Genomic DNA, 27,996 nt, shown 5'->3' with positions numbered 1-27,996 from the left:
CTAGAGCATGACACTGTGAAAAAGTTTGAACTTTGCAGCCAGAGAGATGAGTTATAGTTCTGACTCCACAATTTATGATCACTGTATTTCACTTCCTTAAGTGTGTGAGCCTCAGGCACTACATACCTAGTATTAGGCTAATAATGCCTATTTAAGCATTTTGTGAAATGCTACAACATGCTCACCATCATCTAGAAAAGATCATTGTTAAAATAATGTAAGTCAAAGCAAGATGAAAGAGTACTAAACCATCAAATTGTAACAGGGAAGACTCAATTTTGACTCTTCCAGGCTAGATCTGTTTCTTCGGCTGCTTTTGTGATTATAATCACACATAATGGCCTGCCTCAGAGAATCCTGCCCCTCAGCCTGACTGTTAAGCTAAACTGCCTTTTTTCAGAACCCTGTCCACCAATAGAAGTCAGGAAGGAAGATGAAATTAACACTTCCTCCTGTCTAAGGCTTGCCATTTAGGAGATACTTGCAAGATTAGATGGCCTTTTTACTTTGTTTCTTCAACCCCCCTATCTCTGATCCATAAAAGAACCTGCCATCCAGACCCCCAAAAGATGGTTAGTTTTAGATGCAGTATGCCATTTATGTCAGCTGGCTTTCCATAAAAAGTCATATTTCTCATCTCAACACCTCATCTCTCGGGTTCACTGGCCTTTCATGCAGTGAGCAGAGTGGCTTGGACTCAGTAATAATCTCTTCTATTTCTAAACAGTTACAGAAGAATTTATCAACACTAGTGTCAAAGAGGTCTGGTATCCCTCACTTGGTTTCCCCCTTCCTGTTGGATTTTCCCCCAATCACTAGGAAGCTCAGGTAATGCAAAGGAGAATTTGTCTAACTCCCATACCCTGGTAGCTCAGAGGGTAAAGCATCTGCCTACAATGCAAGAGACCTGGGTCTGAAAGATTCCCTGGGGAAGGAAATGGCAATCCACTCCAGTACTCTTGCCTGAAAAATCCCATGGACAGAGAAGCCTGGTAGACTACAGTCCATGGGGTCGCAAAGAGTCAGACACAACTGAGCAACTTCACTTCACTTCCCATACCCAAGCAGAGCTGAGCCCCATGGTCTAATAAGATGATGCTGGCATATTCAAAGATGCTTCAGTTGCCCAGTTTTCTGAAAGGAGCCTCAGTTTTCTCTGAAGGACAAAAGTCTATTTTCTTAACTCCATTTATTTGTTTCTAAGAATATCCCATGATGGATTCCACAATTACAATATTTTGTGCCTCTATTTCAGACCTATACTTAACCAACCCTAAGGACAAAGGCAGCCTCAGAAAACCTGGGATAAATATAGCTTTGTTGGGTAGTTGAGAATAGGAAAAAGGAGTCCAGAATGTCAGTGGCTAAAAGAAAAAGAAGGGAAAAGCCCATGGAAAATAGAACAAAGGAAGGTCCAAGGACCAGAATGAGGACCTCAGGTAAAACAAACAGCCCTCCTGGCTAGCCCAATTTACACAGGACAGGATCAGGAGGAGAAAAAATCATATAAAAAGAGGGGCCAAAATTAAGCGGAGGCAGGGGTGGGGTGGGGTGGGTGGGCATCTCTTCCCTTCGCATCTTTTGAGTAGACCCGCCCTCACGTCTGGAGGATATATTTTCCTTTGCTTTCTAAATAAAACTGAGCTGGAACACTGGTCCATTTGTTGCTTCAAATTTTTACTGTGGTGAGACAGAACTGAGGAAATTACACACTCCCGCAACTGTTTCAGGTTTATGAAATAAGATTCATGTCGTCTTTAAGATTAGGCAAAGAAAAAAGTAAACTTAATGGACGCGTATCGGGAACACATACTGAGGTTATAACACTGACCTTGGTTGCTCTGTATCTAACCAACAAACAAATTTAACGGCACTTTGGCACATTTTAAACTAACTCGAGAGAGTTAGAAGATCCAACCAGTCCATTCTAAAGGAAATCAGTCCTGGGTGTTCTTTGGAAGGAATGATGCTAAAGCTGAAACTCCAATACTTTGGCCACCTCATGCAAAAAGTTGACTCATTGGAAAAGACTCTGATGCTGGGAGGAACTGGGGGCAGGAGGAGAAGGGGATGACAGAGGATGAGATGGCTGGATGGCATCACCGACTCGATGGACATGAGTTTGTGTGAACTCCGGGAGTTGGTGATGGACAGGGAGGCCTGGCGTGCTCTGATTTATGGGGTCACAAAGAGTCAGACATGACGGAGCAACTGAACTGAACTGAGAGAATACACTCATTATTTTTTTTTAAACATGGTACATGCAGGGACATATGTGTATATATTCCAGTAGAAGTAGACACTTGGAGTAAAATTCCCAGGTGTGATATACATTGGCTCTGTTTAGCCTGAATTAGGACATGTCCTATGCTGATCAATCACTGTGTTTCTGACTCATCATGCCTGTTCCTGTGTTTACATGGAATAGTTGTAGGGTGGACATCACTAATCAAATTATATGAATTATAATTAATCATGGGAGAGGGGTATCTCCCAAGGAAAATTAGGGTGCTATTACCAGAAGGAAAAAAATGGATATAGGACAAAAAGCAGTAGGAATGTATGTGTATCAACATACACTAGAACGTCACATTGCTTTTTGCTCTCCTTATATTCTTATACCAAACTGGTTCTGGTCTTGAATAATTAGAATCTGATAACAGGTGAATGAATGAATTTTTATATGTTATTTTAATCTGTTTGTCTCTGACCTCTTCTAGTTCCTTTGCAGTCCCATGCTAATTCACTAATGAATTAGCACCAGTCTCATCAGTTGTCAGTCCTTCTCTAAGCCCTGAAACAACTCTGATCTTATTAGGAAAAAAGTATGTGTGCATTTTAGAACAGAACAAACCTTCAGATACCCAAATGTGACCCAAAAAAATCAGGTCAGAGAAAGAGAGAAGGGAAAACAAGAAAAGAAGCAAAGATAACATAAAGCTATTCCCACTGTATAAAACTGTATTATTCTCTTATTCTCTCTGGCAAGTAATGGCTTATTCTATAACCTTTCATGCTAGTAAAAAGTAACCGTTTAATCTTTTCTGACCTACGGGAGGCTGCCTCAGTCTCTTCGTTCTTCATGTTCTACCTAACCCTATACCTCAGAATTAATATATGAATAAAAAGTGTTTTGCTTTTCTCCCCGACTCACTTCCCCTTTCTTACCTTCATTTTCTAGTCCTTTAATAAGTTCCCAGACATGGCAATGCCTATTAAGCATCCGATACCCATCTTGAGGGGCTATTTAAGAAACAATTGGCAGGGCTAATACCCTGCATACTTGAGGTAAGTGAAACTGAATCCCCTGTTGGTCAAAACAAATGTTCTTAAGAAGTGCATTCTTTTATCCCTCAAGACAGAATCTCACCAGTTCCTCTATGTAATCAGCTTGGGTGTCAACCGAAATGTAAATGTCTGCTTATCTTTCAAGTCTCTCTCTTCCAGTCCTGTCTAAATTCAGGTGATGCAAGGAAAAGAAAAAAAAAAAAAAAAGGCACATTGTTCTCTGGAGAAATCTTAATTTTAATTTTTCAATTTCAATCTCAAGGGGAAATATTAAACATTATCCTCCTATAATTAGAGACCTACAGCTGAAACGGAAACAACGTGGGGGCAAAACTTTGAAAAACTCTTACATGTCCCAGCTGTAAATTTAAATCTACCACGCTCCCCTCCCAATTCTTCTTGTAAATCGGAGAAAGGGTCCTATGTGATTCACCATTTTTCTAGACTAAAATCACCACGACACAAATCAACAGCCTTGGGTCCCCTGTCCCCAGGGTTTTAGATATCAATTTCTCATTCCATTCTAGAATCTGGTGGCAGAGTCACAACTGACAAGATGGTAAATTTCCCCTCAATTTTTCTTGCTGAAGTTGTATCTCATGGCACCAGCAGTGTGAGTGGTCTCTGGCAATCCACATCTTCTTCTCCATGGTCTGCAGTGCCTGGTGGCCTACTCTGGAGCACCGGAATGCTACTTTGCCCCTAATTTCTAATCTACTATCTAGCGACCACATAGTATATGCCTGTCTTCCTTTAGAACAAGATCCTGAACTCCATTAATTCCAATAACTTCAATTACTGTGGTCCTTCTACTCACAGATACATTTCTCAGACATTTTATGCACCTGACTTCCAAGTGTGAACCACTACTTGAATTTCCTGTTTCTTTGCTCCACAAATGAAAAAATGCCATATAAGCCCATAAAACAATTTTATAATATTTTTCTAACAGAAATACTTTGAGGTAACCAGAGCTATACGTTTTGGTAAGACATAAACTGCCTGAAAGGCCCTTATTCTTCACCATTCTCAGTGTCCTCTCCTTTGCTGTGTAAATTTGCAGCATCCTTCCAGTTCAACTCTACATTCAGCCATGCGACTTGCTTTAACTGATGAAAATGTTGAAGAGCACTCAAGTATTTGAACTTGCCCAATTTTTTGTATCTGTTTTTGTTTTTTTTTTTAACAACCCGATAATATTCCATCATAGCCTAGAGGATAAGACAGATGTGAAGCATAGCCATTAGCCATTCTCAGTTAAATCCAGTCTATATCAGACAACACTCTCAGATATGAGTGAGCCCAGTCTTGTTAACAGAGCTGCCATGTTGACTATCTCACATGCATAAGCAACAATGGATTATTCTTTCGTGACACTGAGGTTTTCAGGTCATCTGTTACATGGCATTATTTTAGCAACATGGCATTATTTAGCAACATTATTTTAGCAACATTTAACAATTACATGATTCATACACTGATTTTTAATATCTGATCACCCATCCCACTTCAGTGTCCACATACTTAAAAATGACAATTGATTACCATATTAAGTCAAAATTTCTAAAAACTTTTTGAAAATATAAAGAACCAACTACTGTGTGCAATTATGCATTTAAATACATGAATATACTTAAAGAGGAAAAGAGTAGTATAATGAAAAAAGACATAAAGTCAGAAGCAATTATAACTGAAACCATTACTTGTTAAGTTTGTGGGTATTAAGTCTATATGCTATTCAGGGTAAACAAATCAAGTTGGGGCATATTAATGCAAAGTTTGCTATTTTACTCTTCAACATAGAGTCATATGATAATACTAATAATCAAAATGTTAATAGATATTTTAAACTGATCAGTCTTCAGCAAATATATTTACCTCCATTCATGTACAGATGCACATTATTCATACTTATTTTTTTCATATCTATAAATTATTAATAGAATATACAGAGAAAATCTAGTTTTACCTTTGAGAATTTTACCAGCCAAGTCTGATCTGGGCTTGGGTGAATTTTCTGAGCTAAGGAGTAAAATATAGATAAAAAGATCATACTATTCTCATTTAAATAGACTACCCATGTTTTTGAAGGTTAGAAAAGATTAGATTCATTCAGTTATCATTCACAGGAGACTCAGAAAAAAAAATGTATATATTTTTGGCAGAAAATGAAGAGGAACTAAAGAGCCTCTTGATGAAAGTGAAAGGGAAGAGTGAAAAACCTGGTTTAAAACTCAACATTCAAAGACTAAGGTCATGGCATCTGGTCCCATCACTAAATGGCAAATAGATGGGGAAAGAGTGGTGACAGACTTTATTTCCTTATTTTCTTGGGCTCAAAATCACTGCTATGATGACTGAAACCATGAAATTAAAAGATGCTTTTCCTTGGAAGAAAAGCTGTGACAAACTTAGACAGCATATTAAAAAGCAGAGATATTATTTGCTAACAAATGTCCATCTAGTCAAATCTATGTTTTCTCCAGTAGTCATGTATGGACGTGAGAACTGGACTATGAAGAAAGCTGTGCAATGAAAAATTGATGCTTCTGAACTGTAGTGTTGGAGAAAACTCTTGAGAGTCCCTTGGACTGCAAGGAGATCAAATCAGTCAATCCTAAAGGAAATCAGTCCTGAATATTCATTGGAAGGACTGATGCTAAAGCTGAAACTCCAATACTTTGGCCACCTGATGTGAAGAACTGACTCATTGGAAAAAACCCTGATTCTGGGACAGATTGAAGGGGATGACAGAGAATGATATGTTTGCATGGCATCACCGACTTGATGGACATGAGTTTGAGCAAGCTCCGGGAGCTGGTGATGGATAGGGAAGCTTTGTTTGCTGCAGTCTATGGGATTGCAAAGATTGGACATGGCTGAGTGACTGAACTGAACTGATAATTCTTGTTAATGAGGATCCTTGTTTAGCTACTACTACATAATAAGGATATCTTACCTTAGATGCTTACATCTATTCAATAGTTCTAAAGACATCAAAATAGCAAGTAAATTTTTCAAATTTTTACAGGGATTTTTACAGAATTTCTTAAATATATGCTTACATATATTTTTGGTTCAGTAAGACAAAATATGATATTTTAATACTAATAAATATTGAATATTAATAATACTAAGATAAAATAATCTCTAAATTCAATTTAGGTGAAAAAATACATAATATTTAAATATATGTAAGAAGCAGATAATACATTGTTAAAGATTTCTTTCCTCATCTATTTTTTTGTTGTTAAATTGTTAGAGATATAGACTGAAGTGCTTATTGTAGATTCTACAATTATCCATATATTCACTCAACAAATGTCCTGAGTGGTCTCCCTTATGACATAATATTCTCCTTCACTTCTCCAAGTACATTAACATGAAAAAAATGACTGATTTCTGGGATTACAGGAAGTAAAAGTCTTATCATCACCATCAGTCATCATTCTGAGATTTTAAAATGTATGAAGTGAAGCTGGCAACTAAATGAGAACATGACTCTCATGAACTCATCAGTATATCACTGTTAGGAAATATTTTAAGAGGATCACATCACTGGGGAGTCCACAGTTAAAGCCTCTAATGTAGCTTTGGAATGAATCACACATGACATGTATAATCACCAAGAATAGGCACTTGATTGTGATATTGCTTCACTATCTACTACCAATTAAAGTAAGAGCTTTTAGAAAAATATCTTCCTAATGGAAGACTCTAACAAGACTCTTTCAAAGCCCAAATAAAAACATGGCAAAATATTGTCAGCAGTATTTTCTAAAAAATTCAGGCAAGTCAGATTTCAACTGTGTATAATACCATTCTCATTTATAGAAATTAAATACACAAAGTCCAAATGAGTCACAGGAAAAAGTTGTCTTGAAAAACAATTCTAATTTATTCATTTAACAAACATTTGTTGGTATCATACAAGTCACTGATGTTGTGAATATAAATATGAAAAATATAATTAGAGTAGCAGAATTTCTAATTAGGAAGATGCTCTAAGAATATGGAAAGTTATGAATTATTGAATCTATGTCAAAACATTAAATGACATACCGTAATTTCTAATCATTTATTCTTTACTAGGTGACTGGTATTTTTTTCCTCTTAGCATATATGTTACTAAAATAACAATTGTTTTAAAACAATGATGACATGTCCTGATACTACCATATCACTACAACTGTGCTTTTATAATCTGCACCCATTGAAATTATCTTTGCTAATTCCTTTCAAGGATAACTATGAAAAGATATCAAATATTGCTATGTAACATCACTGGGGTTGTTAGTTCTAGATTTTGCTTGTCTAGCTTAGAACAGTAACATTAAAAACTGGTACCCTTAAACTATCTGCCTGTGAAGATTTCACCTTCAGACAGATGTCAATTTTGATGTAAAAGAGTAACACTTAATTTCCCTTTTACAAGTGAATTACACCATGCTGTGCTGTGCTGTGCTTAGTCTCCCAGTTGTGTCTAACTCTTTCCTGCCAGGCTCCTCTGTTCATGGGGATTCTCCAGGCAAAACAGAAAGCATGACAATAGACCCCTGTGAATCTAGTCAAGTGACTTGTCAATGGGACAGAGTTTAATAGAGGAAGGAAGTGTGTAATAGAGGAAGGAAATGTGTCCACAAATGGCCTTAAAGCAACTGGAAACCACGTGGGAAAATGAACATAGACACAAATGCTCTAACTCACACAATAATTCACTCAATAGTCCACAAACACAATTTTTAAAATGCAAAATCATACCTATTAAAGAATAAAATCTATATAACCTTGAGTTTGGTATGAGTTTTTTCTTTTTTTTTTAAAGGATACTAGAGTGGGTTGCCATATCTTCCTTCAGGGGATCCTTCCAACCTAGGGATTGAACACAGGTTTCCCACATTAAAGGCAGATTCTTTACTATCTGAGCCACCAGGGAAGTTCAAATCACATCATGTTAATTGTTTAATTAAGCTATTTCAAAAATGAGAAAAATTCTCTACAGAATTGATGACACATACATGTTGGAAGTAGCTTATATCATATGTCAAAGTACAAAATATTTTTTTAAATATTCTACATAAAAATAAAAACAGAAAATTCATTTCATAAGAATCTGAATGATCAAACATGACAGTCTATATTTATTAATGTATACCATTTGTGACTGTTATATAGATAAGCATACATGATATGTAGTACAGTCTTTTGCCTAAAAACTATATATAGTTTTAAATTTTTACCTTTGAAATTTTAGGGAACATATCTAAAGACTTACACATAATTATATGTTAGCCAACATAGTATTAAAAAAATAAATATTTTGGTTTAATGTAAGGAATGATTATAATGTTTACCAGTTCAATTATTTTCAAGTATTCTATTTTGCAGACCAATTCATATTGTGTCTATACTATCTAGAACTGACCCTTTTTCAGAAACCAAGAGTGTAGTCATGACTTAGAATGAGCCAGCCAATATTTTTCACCCTCACCTCACAAGGTACATGAATCAATTCAGGTATATCAGAGCCAAGTAGATCCTATATAGAGTTGTGGGGTTCAATTATCAGAGTATGAACTTTATTTTCTCTTGTACTACATGCTGAATCGTATGAGCTCAAAGCTACTAATAGCCAAAATATGGACTTTGAGAACAGCTTCAACTAGCCAAAAAAGCAAATGAAAAGATGTATCTCAGAGTCATTTGAGCTTAAATGCTTATGGCATTTCAGATCTACATATCTGGACTTTTAATTGCACAGAACAGTGCATTGCAATTTCTTCAAATTTCTTTTGAAGAAAATTGATTAGGCAGAGAGAGAACCGAAGGGAGAGCATGGATAAATAGACTGAAAAAACACTGAAATACATTTGCAAGGTAGTAATATCATGAGACCGGCAGTTTTCAGAGGAAAAAAAAGAAGCCAAGAGAAGGAAGGAGAGTGACATAGGAAATGGAGAAAGGGAAAACAGATGAGCTGGGCAGTAAGTGAGAAATGATCAGGCATTTAGGAAAAGGATGGAAGGGAAGTTTGACTCTAAAACTATTAGGGAGGTAGACTTGACAGAATAATTTTGGCAGTTCATGAACAGGAGCAGAAAGGGAGAGGGGAAAATCAAGGGCTGATATACAAGGTTCTAAACTGGTACAGTTTCATGTTGGCTGTCATTAGTCACTGAAATGAGAACGTGGGAAAGTAAAAGGAAAGGTTAGGAAGCAGAGGTGGGCTAAGATCATGAATTTAGTTTCACACTTAATGAATTTTAATTACTCGTGGGATATCCAAATGGAAGTTCCAGTTCAGGTTTGCAAATCTGCACTTTAGAATGAAATTTGGAGATGTTAGAGTTACATTTTAGCTGCCATCTGCAGACAGAAAATGGTTAAGAATTTAATAGTGGATGAAATAAATGAGAAGTATCAATAATATGAAATAAGAGAAGAGAAAAAATGTAAGGAAATATGTCTGAGCACATTAACATCTAAGACCTTCATAGAAAAAAAGAATTGCCTGAAAATGAATCTGGAATATGTCTTGAGAAATAAGATTAAAAAAATAATAAAATAAAAACAACAATAAAACAAAAATGTTGGGAAACAAAATGAGGAGAAAAATTCAAAGATCAAGGAATAGTCAGCAAAATTGAATAATGCAAATAAATGAATATAAGGCAATTGAAATCTTCCACTGAATTTAGCAGATAGGAGGTTATGGCTGATACTGGTACTAGGCATTACAGCTGAGTAGGGGGAGTGGGAGCCTGATTGTAATGGGAATAGTGAAACTGCTTTAATAATTCACTTAATGGGTCAAAGAATTAGGAGTTGAATTCACACTTCCAATTCTAATTTTTTAAAGAATCAAAGACCTCTAGGAACTCAGTCATTTCCTACATGAGAATCTCAATCAAAACTATCACTTCCCCGTAATAAGAATCCTAACTACACAGGATAGAAGGCAATATTGACCATTTCGGAAATTGTGGCTGTCTTTCCCTAAAGGACAAAACAAGGACTTCTAACATAGTATGTGGCTTCAAAAACATCTGTAACTTAAAATCTATTTGACAACTAAGACATTTTATAACAATTACAAGAATTTCTTTGCTCTGACCCTGCAAAAAGTAAAACATAAAAAAACCCACCCAAAGATGTACTTTTTTTGTGAAAGCTGTACTTTATCTAAAGATCTTGTTTCTTTTTTGTCCCTTGTTAAATTCCTACCTGTCACTTGTTGAAAAGCTGCAGGAGAGAGAATTTCTTGATGAGCTGTTGTAACAGCTTATTCCTTCCTCTTGCTATGTCACCAACATCCACGCTCAACATTAAATTACTACCTCAGAAATAAGTATGATAGTAACTGGCCCAGTGTGTGTGTGTGTGCACACATTCACACACATGCATACTTTAAGCAAAAGACAGACACTTGAGGTGACTTAATAACTGCAAATCTAATTTACTGGCAAGGAATTAACATATATTTAATAGGATCAAAATTGTTTAAATCTGCAAATGGAAGATGAGTAACTTATTTAGCTGAGGACAGAAAATTACATCGCAAATGGCACAAGTGGAGAGACATGATAATAAAACAGCCAACTGACTCTACAGAATATATGAAAAGCTCAGTATACTGGAGTGATGTGAAAAGTAGAGGAGGATACTGGTGTCAGCAGAGATAGCTTGTACAAGGGTTCTGGTTAAATAATTAGGTTCTGAGCAATCTTCCCCACATCTCCTTTTGTCCCATAGCTTAGAGATTAGAGAGTTTCCAGAAGGCATTGTCACAGAGCCCCACACTGAGTCATCAAGCACAAGGCCATCACTTTGCTTCATACATCACAGTAAAGCCTACCTATTGACAAGCCCTGTGCTCGTCATACACAGAGGGTTGTGAAGGAACATTTCTATGCCATGTCATCAGTGACACACAACTATCTTTCAAAAAATCCGTTCTCCTCTGGATACACATCAAGATTTCCTGTCTCAATTTCTCTTGTAGTTAAAAGTGGCCTTGTGACTGAGTTCTAGGTAAAGGAATATAAGAGGAAGTCCCATGAGCCTTGTTCAGTCCAATCTTGACCCATAATCCCCCCCTTGCTGGCTGTTTGTTTTCCACAGAAGGTTGTCTGGATAGCAGAGCCTCAAAAGAGAATTTGGAAGCCATGTGTTGAATATCATTTTTTCAGACTCCCTATACACTATTGACATAAAACCACCCACACAAAGTTACATAAACAAAAATATAAACATGGAGCAATTACATGTGAGAGTACATTTATTTCCATGACATTTATTTCCATGACAAAGAAACCAATGTTTCTTTCTCAGTTCTTATCTTCCTGGAACCAGCAATGGCTTCCCAAGACTTCGGGGCATAATCCTCAGACCTCTTTCCTTACACATTTATATCCAGGCCCAATCTTTCCTTTGAGCTTGCAGAGTCATCTAATCTGAATATATTACAGTCATCTCAAATATGATGTGATGAAAAATCAAATATTGATTTGCCTTTCTAATACCTTTCAGAATTCGTCTTAGGGACAACTCCAAAAATCTGAGAATCATCCAAGAAGTTCCCTCTCTTTTTTTCATACACCCCATTCAAGTCAGCAATACATTTATATTGATTCTATCTTTACAATATATCCAAATAAAACTATTTTTGTCCATTCATAATGCTGATACCTTAGTCTGAGCCACTGTTTCCTCTCACCTGGATTATGGGCTTTACACCTTAACCCTGTTTCTGCTCTTGCCTGCCTACAAGCTGTTTCCACTCAGCATCCTCAAGGCGAATAAACTGAATTATTTCAAAAAGACAGTGAGCCCTCTGGATTTTCTTACTGTGTTCCACATATCTGGGAGAAGCCTCCAACATGGAACTGCCAAGAGATAAAGACCCCAAAACTCTAAGAAAAGTCTCATCCTCCAGCTAAAGAACTGGGAAAAGACTGCTATACCTACCCTATTCCAATCAAACACCAAGGGGAAAACTGGATTCCTTCTTTCTCCCCAGGTGTTTCAGTGGGGTAAAGTAGGAAGTTGATTTCCTACCACCAGCAATCCTTTCCTCTCCCAGAGGATAAGGTAGCCACCATCCAATTTCCTAATTTGGTTAATTTTGTGTGTTAACCTGGGTGGGCGCTGGAGCATCCAGATATTTAGCCAAACATTATTCTAAGGGTATCTGTGAGGGTACTTCCTGATGAGACTAGCATTCAAATTTGTAGTCTGGGCAAAATAGATTGTCTTTGCTAATCTGGGTGAGCCTCATGCAACTCCCTGAAGGTGTGAGGAACAACAACAGCAACAACAACAACAGAACTAGAGAATTTGCTTTCTCTGCCTTACTATCTTCTAACTGGGTATTGGTCTTATCTGCCTTTAGACTCATACTAGAACTAGAATATCATTGGGTCTCCTGGGTCTCCAGTTTGTACACTGCAGATCTTGGGATTTTTCAGGCTTCAAAATTGTACTGGCTCCCCCAGTGGCTCAGCAGTAAGGGATGCACCTGCAATGCAGCAGATGGGGGTTCAAACCCTGGGTTAGGAAGATCCCTGGAGGAGGGTATGGTAACCCATTTCAGTATTCTTGCCTGAAAAATCCCATAAACAGAGGAGCCTGGCAGGCTACAGTTTATGGGCTCACGAAGAGTTGGACACCACTCAAGCGACTGAGCGTGATAATTGCATGAACTAATTCCTTTGTGTATATATATATATGTATATAAAAAATATATATATATATTTGTGTGTGTGTATAAATGTGTATGTGTATATACATATAATCTTTCTTTCTAAATAGAAGATACATATAACTTTCATTTGTTCTGCTTCTCTGGAGAATCTTGACTAATACAGTAGTGTTGGCCTGAATGGAGTGGGTACAGTCCTGGTGGAGTGGGGAGCTATTTTCTCTTCCCCACTGGACAGAAGCTGGAGGTGCTCTGATTCCCCCAGTTTCACCCTGAGCATGCTGCCAGAGGGATCTTCCACCAGGTAATCCAGGTAAGCCTCCACTCAGACCCAGAACCAGGCAAACTTAATTAGGGAGGCAGCACTAGGCTGAGCTTGTAATCTGTGGACTTCACTCCCACCTCCCTGTCCAACCCAAGCAGGACTCAGTGGAAGTCAACTTCCATCCCAATCCTGCAGCAACAGCTCAGTAGAAGATAGACCCCCACTCCCAATCTGAGTGGCTGTGGGATACCAGTGTAATCTTACACTCCACTCAGAGGCAAAGAGGCCATGCCAGTCTGCATCAAAATATAACTGAAAGGAGGGCTGCCGATTTGGGGAAAAAAATGGAACCAAGGCATCAATCTTTTTGAGGACTTGGAAAGATTTATTGCCTGGAATAATCTGTATAATGTTGCACAAGATATTAAAGATGCATATTTTAAAAAGTAAGCATGAAAAAGCAATGTGTTTACAATAGAAAAACAAAAATTAGGAAATCAAATCACAGCCCATTGTTGTTATATGATTAGCATATTAAAATAACTAGAATTTATAATATGCTTTTCTATTTGGAACTTGGGAGGGAATAAAAGGTGGTGATGGCATAAAGCAGCCAAATGTTTAAGTACTATCATAGGAGATAAATAATCAATGAAGAGAAAGAATCATAAGTATATTATGATGGAGAAATGTAGACAAAAATAAAGATACTACACTCCCAGAGTAAAGGATTGAACAAATAAGGAGACTTCACTTGAAAAGTAAAATTCATATTTAACTACATGCACAAGTGGATTTTTTTTAACAATGCACACCTACAACTTTTATTAAAATAAAATAGGCTCTAAAAAAGCACTTTATGTGCACATAGACATACACACAGACATGTGTGTACATTAATGTATAAAAAAAGTGAGAAAGAAAAAGTAATCTATATCCAAATGGCAACTGTTTACAAAATATGTATTATCCTCCATAAATACTAAAAATGCTTGTTGCTTTAGCTTTTTCTCCTTCACACAATATTGTCTACTGAAGTCACCATCATTTGAAAAAACTATTTGCAAGAGCAATAAAGTGAAGCCTTATTATCTGAAGCTCTGTTGAATTGTATTCTATTCTTAAACCTCATTTATATTAAAGTATAAGCATTTATATAATATGTACTAGTCAGAACTCAGTATATCCTGAGTGAAAGTTTCACAATAAACCTTACAAAGATGTCTTAAAGCCTTGCTGTCATTCTGTAAAATATTAGCACATTGATGTAGCTAAGGCTCCAAACAGAGCATTCTAGTTCATGCTCACAGTATCAGATAGCAGGTTGTTTAGCAGACTGTGAAGGCTTTTTATGTGAAGGACTCATGCAGAGATATTAAAAAATAAAAGTAAACTGGAAGGGAACATTTGTACTATATCACCTACCTTGAAGAGGTTAAATGGATGACATAAGCACCAGGAGTCGTTCCTGGTACACAGCAGGCACTCAATTAATATCCTCATGGAGATAAGATAATATGTTCATAAAAAAGCAACTTAAGTAGCAGAGAACAAGAAGGAACTCTTAAAAGTGTGAACTATTAAAACAATCAGGAAAGAATAATAAAACAATGGCCAAAATACTTCCAGGCCAATTATCTTTTAACCAGTATCATCACACCTGGACTGCTTGTCATAGTCAGTAATGACCTCTAATTTTTGAAACCAACATTCGTTTCTTAGTTCTTAGCTTCTTGGCATCAGCAATGGCCTTTAATACGTGAATACTTCTTCAAAGCGTCCCATGATCCCCTTCTCTTGTCCCTCATACATCTTTACTCTTCTTAATCTAAACATTCACTCATTGTTTTCTAAATTCTTACCATTTTTCTACAAACAGGCTTTGTAGTAAATAAATAAGTAGGACCAAAAGTCATTACGAGGATGAGACAAATGTTCATGGTCACAACTACTATTTCAGTTGTTCTTAAGAAAGTAGAATGGACTCAGGGAGACCACTACTATAGCAACTGTGCGAACTAATACCACCATTCTCTGCAAAGCATAGAGGAAACTTTTTATTGCAGTTTCACACTGAAACTCCAAAACATCATTTCAGCCTTTCCTTACTCTGTAGAAACTAATATTTAGAGCAAATATGCATTCATTGATTAAATATTTATTGACTACTTATGGAGTTCTGGACACTGAGCTAGTTAGTGGAACTGCTAAAATACATTGTGCAAAGCAAAGCCCCAGATGAAATATGCTCTCATTTAATTTGCAGAGCAAGACTATGAGGTAGAAAATAATATCAGAGTTTCACAGGTAAAGCAACTATAGTTTATCAGTGTTAAATTATTTACATGTAGAATAAGGGGTGAAGCAAGATTTGACCTGAGTTCTGACTCTCAAGTCTTTACTGTCTAAATTCTACCTAAATGGTGATGATGATGATAAATATCAATCTCTGTTTACTAAGACATTCCTTGGTTTTATCTCCTATGCCAGGATGCTTTACGTCTGTGAATTATATCTTTGGCCACCATTTTAGATATAGAAGCCCAGGCTGAGAAGTGAGAAAACAAGCTCACCATTAGTAAAGAGACTAGGACAGATTTAAGCTCAGTTCCATCTGCTCTCCTCACCTTAATGCTTGTCTCAATTTTCCATCTTTGCATTAATAAGGGTCTTTGTTCTTCCTTTGGTTTTTCTCTTTCTCTATCTGGTCTGTTTCTTTTTCTCTGTCTGCCTGCCTCAATTTCCTTTTTTGCTTCCGCTTTTAGAATTGTTGTTTCTATTCCCCTTTCCTTATCTTTTTTTCTTTTTTAACCATTTATTTTTCAATCAGTCTGTCTCTTTCTGTCCATTTCTCTCCGACTCTATTTTGCTCCTTCACTGTTTCTACCTTTCTCTTCACTCCGTTCCTTTCTCACTGTGTATTTCAGTTTCTCTCTCAGCTCCCATTCTGTTTATTCCATCTTTCATTCTGTGTCTCTAACTTACTTATCTCTCTTCTTGTGAGTCTCTCTGTTTCTCTTCTTCATGTAGCTACCTATATAACTCTCTTTGAGCATGTATCTCTGTGAGTATCTCCTTAGGACATCTCTAGTCTCTGTCTCGCAGTCAGTGACTTAAAGTTCTAAAGAAATAACCTCTCATCCAGTTTAATGGACCTTCTCTGGATTCTAGTGATGTGCTGCAAAGTTGACAAAATCAGTCCATTAAATGGTAAAGCAAAAAGGAAAGTCACTGTCCTTGGATAAACAATTTGCATTTCCATAAGGATTCAGTGATGCAGAATCAGAAAAGGCTCATTCTGACACCTCCATGAAAACAACAGAGAGAGCATTCATTAGCTGGGCTCCCAACTGAATGATGCACTTCATCGCATACACTGCTGTCCTCCCTGATTCAGGAAACAGTGCTTAATTCTGTCTGAAACCGGCCTTTTCAATAAGCATTAGAATGAATGACTTTTCAAAGTAATAGGAACTACACATCTGCCATAGCCTGAGACTGCTTACACTCGCAAAGCCATAAAGAAAGTTACACCTCCTGTCAATTTCTTATCCATCAAGAAGCACAATAAACAAGCTTGGAATTTTTCTGTTTACCAGTCAGAAGAAAAGAAATGCTTTAGTTTCTTGAAATAATGACTACTTTTGCCTTTTACCTTTATAGTTTCAATAGCCATGATCTGATATTGAAGGTTGAGTGCAACTTTTAAACTACTCATGAGCTAAAAGGAAATCTATTACATTGCTCAGCTAGAAACTTTTATTCTTTAGAGTGGAAATTACGTCTCTGCTGTTATTACTTGTTGATAGATATACACACCCAGAGACACAATCATCTTGAGGAATTGGTAGACAATCATAATTATTAACTGTTAATTGATTACTAGTTAGCAACATACAGGTTTCTTATTCATTAACTTGGCTGATCTTTACAAAAACTCTGGTAGGCTTTTTCAGAGATGTTTAGGGACTGTGCCAAGGCTTAGAAGGAAAATTATTGCTGTCTTTATACCAGAATCTGAGATTTCTTTACTCCTTATATCAATTAATAAAGAGAAAGTGTGTGTGTGTGTGTGTGTGTGTGTGTGTATCTTGCTCATTAGTGTCTCGTTTATTTGCAGGCTGAGACAAAATAATATTCATTTAGTGATCCTTAGAATCTGACACTATGGCTTATACATCACAGGTGGTGACTCTGCTTCAAGGCCATACTATTCATACTCACATTCAAAACTACCTCCTCATTCTGCCTCCCCTTATCCACTCACATGTTCAGGGAGGTAATGGTTACATTTGGAATTTCCATGTATATTTTCTTGTCCTGTCACCATTTCAATCTAAGTGGCTCTAATATTCAATTTGAAAAAAGGCTGTATATTAATTCAGTTTCTGAGTGCTTTGAACTTTTGGAATTTATACAGAGATTCTACCAAGAGAACATAATTTTGCCATAAATTACTCACAGTAGCTCTTTTTCGCACTCAAGACTGACTTGAGCCCTAATGAATTCCCACAGTTCCTTCCAATATTTCCTCATGCAACCAGTGATATTTGAGCATGAAACTAATATAGGAAGCCCCATATGTCATCATTAGTTTGGAATCAATGGTCTGCCGTATTATAAGCTGCTGCTGCTGCTAAGTCGCTTCAGTCATGTCCGACTCTGTGCGACCCCATAGATGGTAGCCCACCAGGCTCCCCCATCCCTGGGATTCTCCAGGCAAGAATACTGCGGTATTACAAGCTAATAACAAATAAATCCCAGTACAAAAGAAAATATATCTATATCCAAGCAAACTTTTAGTTAAAATAAAAATAGTAATAAAAATAATTCACCCAGGTTGAGTAACACTATTTTTTCAATATTACATAATTCTATAGCCTCCTCCATGGACACATGTGGAATCTACAGAGACAGAGAAAAACAAAATGGTTCATAGACACAAGTGATGACAAGAGTAAGAATAACTCTTCAAAAAGTGGGAAAAAAATGACTATAACCAACTCTTAGAATTTAAGTAAAATTAAACTTTTAGTTGATAAACACATCCACTCCATCCAGAAATTATCCTGTCTTCTGTTGAAATTATTTTTTCTGCCATCTTGAATTTATTCATAGGTTGGGATCCTGAGTAAAACTTAAAGCTGTATCTTCCCCTCAACGTTAAGGCTACAATGAAATGTAAATGTATACTTGTTAGAAAAAAATTGAGATAATAGCTGAGAGAAGTTTTGTATTATTTTACACATGGAAGTAGGGATGAAAGTTCCTATTGTCTGATATTATATCTGTACATTTACAATAGGAGGAATATACTTACCTATTCTTTAGAAAATTCACATTTAGGGGATTGCTAAGTCACTTCAGTCATGTCCAATTCTGTGCAACCCCATAGATGACAGCCCACCAGGCTCCCCCATCCCTGGGATTCTCCAGGCAAGAACACTGGAGTGGGTTGCCATTTCCTTCTCCAATGCATGAAAGTGAAAAGTGAAAGTGAAGTCGCTCAGTCGTGTCTGACGCTTCATGACCCCATGGACTGCAGCCCACCAGGCTCCTCCGTCTATGGGAGTTTCCAGGCAAACGTACTGGAGTGGGGTGCCATCACCTTCTCCTTATTGTTTTTAAATTTTACTTTGTATGATGATTATACAAATTCTCATTATTTATTCAGTATCAAAAGCCCACATGATCAAGTGATTAGAGGAAAGATTAATTACTCAATACACATTTGCCTGACACACATTTTTTGATCAAAGAAAAATAATAATTACCTTTTGAGTTTAACTTCAAACTTGAGCTTTGAATCAAAATTCTGGGGAATTTTTACAAAGGGCTTGTTTATGTTTGCCTTTAAAGTTGGATGGCGAAAAGACAATCCAGATTATACAAAATTTAAATGTGGAAAGACTAAGAAACAAGTCTGTAATGAATGTTTAACTTAAATTCTTTCTTCTTAGAATAATAATTATTACTGTTAATTTTTAAACTACTTTTATAGCTCAGTCACTCAGTGAGCTCAAATAATCTCATAAATGGATATACTATAATTTTAAAAATCTCTTAGAAAGCAAGAGTTCTTAAACCTCTTTCTAAAGGATACTCAAAACTTTACCCCATAATATTCCACACAGGCAGCTAATAGTAAGATAGCACACATGCTTATCTGTTCAAGTCCCTGAATGGTTAATGTTTAAGGGTCATTTTTGTGGCAAACTGCTGGAAATCACATTCCCTGTTTCAAATGCACATAACTGCACCATCTGAGAGATGAGGGTGTCTGCGCTCAGTGCAACTGGGCACATATTAAATTGAACCTCTATTTCTTAGGAGAATGAGTCCACAGTCAAGGGGATCGAGTTGCTGAAATTTGAAGACTTGCACATACAGATCAATGCACCGACTTACACTTAGCCACAACTAAGAAAACTAAAGGAACTAACAGAGGAGCCATTTGCAGTGAAAAATAAGTTCCCATGAGCATGCAGACAAAGTTTCACACAAGGTGTGCAAACTACAGGAAGCATTCTATGTTTACAATGTGCCTCTTTCACAAAGTATTTGCTTCCCTGACTTTAAGCAAGACAATAACCCTATGCTTTAAGTATTTCGTTACCAGATTTGACAATTAGCTCTACTTGTGAAAGCGAATGAGTATGGACTTGGAGTTAACCTTACATGAGGCCGTTACATTATACTCAAGTTAACAATGCATCTCTGCATCCGTGTTACAATTCCATCACACTGATGAACATCTGTGCATGCTAGAGACACATTAGTATGTGTTTAATGTAAAGACCACACCACAAAGCAGGAAAGCAGTTAGTACCATCTAGTATTAATTTTGTTTTACAAGGAAAAAGTCCACCTGGATTCAAATTCTAAATGGTTAATGCTCCCAATATTTTTGTAAAGGAGCTGATACTCTAATACACTGAAAGATCTATATATAAATATCAGGATACTCTAGATGACTACAAATCACAAAATATAATTCTGTTAATTGTGAAACTGTTAGCCACTGCAACTTGCCTACTAACTCTAACCTCCTTCAACTATCACACACAAAACAAAACCTCATGCACGTGTACATGAACACACAAAAATCGAATATACCATGTCAATGCTGACACCATTTTCCGATATTTTGTCAGGGAGACAGAAACAAACAAACAAAAAAAGAAAAACAGTTGAGGATTACAGTTACATTTTTTTAAAATGACAAACCACAGAGTCATAATTCAAAAGCACGTGTCTTTCCAAAATTGCATTGACTTCTCAACAAAATTACAATACCACACAATAATCCAGAAGGTTGAGGGGACAAGGGGTTGTGCTCATTTTTCCAGCAGATAATTACATGTACATCATTAGTGCTCAAGTCTTTGAACAGGCTTGACAGAAAGTGATCTCTTGACAGAGATCTATTATGCTAAAACAAAGTCTCAACTTTCTCCACACTTGACTCCTGCCTTAAATTTGAAAGACCAAGAAAAGAGAGGGGGGAAAAAAACTTACTTGCCAGTTTAAAGTTTCATCTTTAGCCCATGTAAGGTTATGCAGCAAGTTTTCTTGCAAAGGCTGTCTCCTGCACATTCCTTTCAAAACAACCAATGTTCATAATCTAGGTCCAAGACGGTTTGTTCTCACGTCACACTTCTCGTTTCTGGGAGGCATTGTTATCCAGTTTCACATCACCAAGAAAAACGTAACTAGAGATTAAAAAAAAAAAAAAAAAAAACCTCAACGTATTAATCCAGAAGGCATACCATCCTTCTCCGGGTTCTGAGATATATGCCAACCGCCTTAGTTATCACAAGCAACTAACTCTAAGCTGCTAGCAGGGATCTGTCTGCCCTCTATCTGTTGCTATTAGCTCAGCACGTTGATTCACTGGCACCGAAGCAACAGCAATTAGCTGTCCTGCTTCAGCCCTTGCAGGGGAGAGCTGAAGGCTGTAAACCACACAGCGACCAGGGAGCTCTTTGCACCAATTAGTGGCAGGGGCTACAACCTGATAGACAAATTGATGCCCCACTGATCATCAGTGTTGGCTGCTTTATTGTACTGCGTCCTCTCAGCCTGTCTGCCGGTTCTCTCTGTTTTCTTTTGTGTGGTTGTTTTTGCTGTTTTACTTTATCAGCATTAAGAAGTTTAGCTGCTTACATTCCGTGACAGTATTACTGACAAGTCAAAATAGTCTCTTAATCTCCTTTCATCATTCTCTCTCCCTCTCTCTCCCCTTTAAATCTAGCCTTTTATATCAAGTCCTCCACATCTTCATATCTTTAGGGCGTAAGGAAACTTCACACATTCTATAGAAGCTAAAAATAATATTTTCTTGGTTCTTATAGGCACATATTACTCATTAACAGGTTATACAGAAACATACTATAAAATAGTGTATATTTCTTCAATATTGTGATATATGAGATGCCGACAACAATATTTTGAAAATGGACATGAAAACTGGTGGAAAAGCATAGTTATTTTTAACTATGAAAAATATAGCTATTAAATCAGGTATACCATTTCTTGTCTAGGATTTATGCAAGTTCATATCAATTTTACCCACATGTTCATCTGAGGCTCTCAGAAGGAAGAAGCTAAAAATGAAAGCAATTTTGGAAGTGTGGTTGTGACAGAGCAAATATCTTGAAGTTGGCTGAAGGTGACAAGATGAAAAGTACACAGACAAAATCCCCACAGCACGTGTTTTCTTCATAGATGGGGAGATTATTTATCATGATCATATACTCATCCTGTTTAGGAAAAAAAATGCACAGGGCCTGTAGAGTGTTGCCATATTTATGCACATTCATTCTTAGAGAGTAACACTTCATTTAATACCAAATTCACTTTTCTTTCAAGTTCAGTTTTCTAGAGAGAGAAACATTTTGAAGAATGTGTAAATAATCCAGGGTCAGTCTAACGTGTCACAAATGCCAAGCAGTAAAATGTGCACAGGTGAGTCAAAGATAACTAATAGGTGAACTCAGACTCTTCAGACACAACCTGGTTGCCTTTATATACAACTCAAATGAAAGCATTTGCCTCCTTCAAAACAAAGGCTGGAGGGCAGTAGTGAGAACTTACAGGAGACAGATTCATTTTATAGTTGTAAGAGCTGATGTTTTAAAAATTCAAACATTGATAATTTAATAAAGATTCTTTTATCTCTAAACATTTATGCAAAGTTGTGTATATTTAGCTTAAGGAGATTTTTTTTTTCATTTTGGGAAATAGCACATATATGGAATAATCCATACACTGATATGGCTGGTTAGATATAGCAGCTGACATTATGAAAACTGTTCCAATAACAATAGGAGTTATTAAATGTAATTTTTTTTAAAACAAAGTCAGCTTCATTTCTTGTGACATCCAATTATATGTAATTTTGATGACATATCAGAAAGATAGCTAGAATGCAGAAAAGTTCATCGCTTCCTCACATCCTATGAGAAATCAGATCATTAGCAATTGAACTCTTGTAGACGACAGTAGCTGGGACGACAATCTCAATATAGAGTTTTTTTTTTAAAGACAAAAAAATTGATATTTTGGGAAAGTATATGTTTAATAAAATGTAATATATATTGATATTTTGGGAAAATATATATTGATATTTTGGGAAAATGTATGTTTAATGAAATGCAATATCCTAAAGGATAAGTATAGGTGAATTTTAGGGGACCAATTAAAAAATATAATAAACAACAGAGAAAAAGTCACTAAAAGATCTTGAGATAATTTATGTTAAAAAATAAGACATATAATATTATAGACTAGACTTCTTTAAGTCTCTTTCACCCACACACATTTTAAGGCCAAATTAAATTCTGCTCTGTACACTGTATTTCAATTTCCCTTTTTCCTTTGACAAAATAACTGGGATATTCTTTTAGTCAATAAAACTATATTTAAATGATTGTTATTATGTTTTATCATATATCCATATATACAATTTATTTATCAAAATAGCTACATTTTGACATTTATGTTGTTTCTAATTTTAATATGTTTGTAGAAATGTCTTTTATTCTATTTTTATTATCAGCGTAACTTTCTAGGAATTGAAATAATTGGTCTAAGGAAGTTGATCATTCATTATTGTCAAATAAACTCATGGATGACATTTGATGATTTTTGTGTTATCTTAGTATCCCTAGTAATATAAGGTATTATATAAACAAGGGACATTTGATGATTTTTGTGTTATCTTAGTATCCCTAGTAATATAAGGTATTATACAAACAAGGGCAGGGCTTAATTGATTTTAAGCTTCCCACGTAGCTCAGTGGTAAAGAATATGCCTGCCAATGCAGGAGACGCAGAAGACACAGTTTCAATCCCTGAACAGGTTTAATGCAAGAGACACAGATTCAATTCCTTTGTCAGGAAGATCCCCTGGGGAAGGGAAGCCGTTCCAGTATTTTTCCCTGGGAAACCCCATGGACAGAGAAGCCTGGCAGGCTACAGTCCAGGGGTTGCAAAGTGTTGACATCAGTGAACGACTGAGCACACATACACACATGCCTTACTACTTCTAGCCGAGTCTCACATATGAAGTAAATGTTCAATGAAATGTTCTATTGATAAAGTACATGCATACAGCTCTAATACCTTGTTTGTCTAATATACACTTGAAACAAATGATTTTAAACACTATAAGATACTCCTTCCATAATACAGAATATGAAACTTCACCCTTCATTACAAATATTTAAAGAATGGTCAAAAAGAAAAAAAAAATAAAATAAAAGAATAGCAAAGTTCATGGTGGATAGAGATTGAGGGAAGCCTATTTAAAAGGGCCAGAAACAATAATCCAGGATGGACCAGACAGAGCTCTCAAATTAGACTAAAGAGTCTGTGAAAATTAAGACTGAGTGAAAGATACACATGGAAACAAGAATCATTATAGACTAGGTACAAGATACTGATAGAAGAATCCAAAAAGAATAAAGAAAGTACTTATAATTCAGATAAACATACTCTTACAGTTTAACTGTAGGATGAACTTCAGGGTTAGAACACAACCATGGAAACATGAAACCAACTCAAAAGAGTGGATTCCAGCAAAGCAGACTGAGTGGCACCATGCTGTGTCAAGAACCTGAATCTGAGAGGCTGGGGACTCTGGGTTTGATTTCTGACTCTGCATGCTCTAGCTAGGCAAATAATCTGACTTATTTAAGTCTCAGTCAGGTTTTTTATTTACACTGAGCAAAAAATTTCAGAGAATTATGTCACTAAAGAGCCTGCTACTCTTCTAAACACATTATGCTTTCTCATGCCTCTACAGCTATATCTATAATTCAGGAGACATGTAAGTACCCATGGGAAGAGTGCTAGAGCTTGCATGTAAGTGCCTGAGAGTTAATGGTTATATGATCTTGAGCTAATTCTTTAACCCCTGTGAGAGTCTAATTCTTAATCTGGATATTAATATAGTAACTACCAACACAGTAAGATATTTAAATGTGACATATTTTACAAATATTTAAAACAGTAAAGGAATATTGCATATATTTGTATTTTTTAGGCATTAGTATTATCATTTTAACATAAAGTTTGCTGTCATTAGGTTACAGGTGCAAGTAAGAAAGAGCCAGTACTTGTAATGCAGCGTTTTAAAGTTTGATTTTTGGGATGAGGTGTTTGGGGGAGAATGCTTTCATGTATTTGTATAGCTCAGCCCCTTTGCTGTCCCCTTGAAACTATCACAACACTGTTAATTGGATATACTCCAATATAAAATAAAAAGTTCAAAAAACAGTTTGATTTTTGTCATGTCACTATAGAATTTCAGGCAAGGAGGTCCTATAATCAGTTATGTCACATGTTCCTTGTTTTTATTTGCCTAAGGGTCATCAGGTTATTATTAAAATAAATAATCCTGGGGACTATAAATCAGAAGATCTGAAGTGGGCCTGCAAGTGGACAAGTCAAGCTAAGCTTATGTCCATTCACTGTCACGGTAGCATATACAGCAAGAACCCTGGTTCACAGCCCCAGGTCACAAGGTTCACAGTAATGCAACATAAGGCTGTGGTCATGAACTTGTGCACTTGAACTGGCTATAGAAATTTAAACTCCATTCTGACATTTACCAGTCAGTTGATCTTCCCCAAGCTGCTCAATGTCTAAGGTTCAATTTTCTGATAATGTTCAAGCTGGATTTAGAAAAAGCAGAAAAACCAGAGATCAAATTGCCAACATCTGTTGGATCATAGAAGAAGCAAGAGAATTCCAGAAAAACATCTATTTCTGCTTAATTGATCATGCCAAAGCCTTTGACTGTGTGGATCACAACAAACTGTGGAAAATTATTAAAGAGATGGGGATACCAGACCACCTTACTTGCCTCCTGAGATACCTATATTCAGGTCAAGAAGCAACAGTTAGAACTGGACATTGAATAATGGACTGGTTTAAAATTAGGAAAGGAGTATGTGAAGGCTGAATATTATCACCCTGCTTATTAAACATGTATGCAGAGTACATCATACAAAATATCAGGCTCGATGAGCACAAGCAGGAATCAAGATTGCTAGGAGAAATATCAATAACCTCAGATTACACAGATAACACCACCCTTATGGCAGAAAGCAAAGTGGAACTAAACAGCTTCTTGATGAAGGTGAAAGAGGAGAGTGAAAAAGCTGGCTTAAAATTCAACAGGCAAAAAACTAAGATCATGGCATTTGGTCACATCACTTCATGACAAATAGATGGGGAGACAATGGAACCAGTGACAAACTTTATTTTCTTGGGTTCCAAAACCACTGCAGATGATGATGGCAGCCATGCAGCTAAAAGACACTTGCTCCTTGGAAGAAAAGCTATGACAAACCTAGATAGTGGTTTAAAAAGCAGAGATATTACTTTATTGACAAAGGTGAAATTGAAAGTCACTCAACCATGTCCTGCTCTTTGTGACCCCGTGGACTATACAGTAGAGAAGGCAATGGCACCCCACTCCAGTACTCTTGCCTGGCAAATCCCATGGACGGAGGAGCCTGGTGGGCTGCAGTCCATGGGGTCGCTAGGAGTCGGACGCTATTAAGCAACTTCACTTTCACTTTTCACTTTCATGCATTGGAGAAGGCAATGGCAACCCACTCCAGTGTTCTCGCCTAGAGAATCCCAGGGACCAGGGAGCCTGGTGGGCTGCTGTCTGTGGGGTCCCACAGAGTCGGACATGACTGAAGCGACTTAGCCGTAGCAGTAGCAGGACTATACAGTCCATGGAATTCTCCATGCCAGAATACTGGAGTGGGTAGCCTATCCCTTCTCCAGCAGATATTCCTGACCCAGGCATAAAACCAGGTCTCCTGCATCGTAGACAGATTCCTTATCAATTGAGCTATCAGGGAGGTCAGTATAGTCAATGCTATGGTTTTTCCAGTAGTCATGCTGGATGTGAGTGTTGGACCATAAGGAAGACTGAGTGCTGAAAACTAGATGCTTTTGAACTGTGGTGTTAGAGAAGACTCTTGAGAGTCCCTTGGACAGCAAGGAGATCAAACCAGTCAATCCTAAAGGAAATCAATCCTGAATATTCATTGGAAAGGCTGATTGATGTGAAGAGTGGACTCATTGGAAAAGACCCTGATACTAGGAAAGATTGAAGGCAGGAGGAGACGGGGATGACAGAGGATAAGATGGTTGGATGGCATCACCAACTCAATGGACATGAGTTTGAGTAAACTCTGGGAGTTGATGATGAACAGGGAGGCCTGGTATGCTGCAGTCTATGAGGTCGCAAAGAGTCGGACATGACTGAGAGACTGAAATGAACTGAACAGTATACAAACTGCATAACACAAAGTGAACAAAAGTTTTGTATTATTTAAAGCACAGCAGTCAATGACACACATGTGGAACCAGTTTACTTTGAAGAATAAATTGGCTACATTAGAAGCTTTAGAAAGGTTTGAAACACTGAAAACATTTTAACATTCAATCATTAAAGCTTAGAATGTCACTTACTTTATAATGGGAAAAATGTTATATATACAGTTAAGAAATGAATCATTAAATATAAAAGTTCATAAAAAATGAATCATTCAATGTAAAAAATGATAGCAAAGTGGATATGCATATTATATTAAATAACTTTAAGGATAGATATTCAGGCATTACAGTACTAATCACAAAATTATTTTTTTAATGGCAAAATAAAAGGTCAAATATTTAAATTTGAAGAAAACTTTTGCTCATCCTTCCTTAAAAACTGCATTAAAATGTATACATAAACATATGTACTGGTAACATCATGGTCAATATAGCTTTGGTGACTACCACGGGAGAGACAGTGGTGGATTCCCCCCACCCCCAGGTCTCTTTTAATGCATTTTTATTTCTTAAATTATTTTTTTAGCAGCTCTTATTCTCAAATCTCCCCACCCCCTTTCATAGAAAACAATTTGAATATGTTTAGCATGTGTTTTTGTTTGCCCTTGTTCAGAAATGTATATTTTGTGTTATCCTAAAATTCATAAAGCCAATTGTATTAATATTTTGTGACACCTTTTTGTAAATATGAATTTTACAGAGAAATTGAATAGAAACACATAATGTTTGAGCTGTATGCCAAAAAACAGCTACATCCTACATACAGCTGTGTAGAGTACTATAAACTTTTGTATTCAAGCCAGTTCATCTGTGCACTGGTGTTTAATGAACAATAAAAAGCAAACAGCTAGCCAAAATTACAAATTTCATTTTCGGTAGT

At 36.6% G+C, this 27,996-nt stretch overlaps 1 protein-coding gene across 1 annotated transcript in view; it reads right to left on the bottom strand.

Annotated features, from left to right (window-relative positions):
• PCDH15 (protocadherin related 15) overlaps positions 1 to 21,485 on the bottom strand; it is a 1,060,244-nt gene extending 1,038,759 nt beyond the window's left edge. The window contains exon 1 of the mRNA XM_059881970.1: positions 20,772 to 21,485. The gene's annotated coding sequence lies outside the window, so the exon portion shown is untranslated. The remainder of the gene's footprint in view (positions 1 to 20,771) is intronic.
• Between the last annotated feature and the right edge of the window lie 6,511 nt (positions 21,486 to 27,996).

Source organism: Bos taurus, chromosome 26 (assembly GCF_002263795.3).
Source record: "Bos taurus isolate L1 Dominette 01449 registration number 42190680 breed Hereford chromosome 26, ARS-UCD2.0, whole genome shotgun sequence".
NCBI classification, from domain to species: domain Eukaryota; kingdom Metazoa; phylum Chordata; class Mammalia; order Artiodactyla; family Bovidae; genus Bos; species Bos taurus.
The sequence above is the reverse complement of the archived record's forward strand: the minus strand, read 5'-3'. Positions and strand labels throughout refer to the sequence as shown.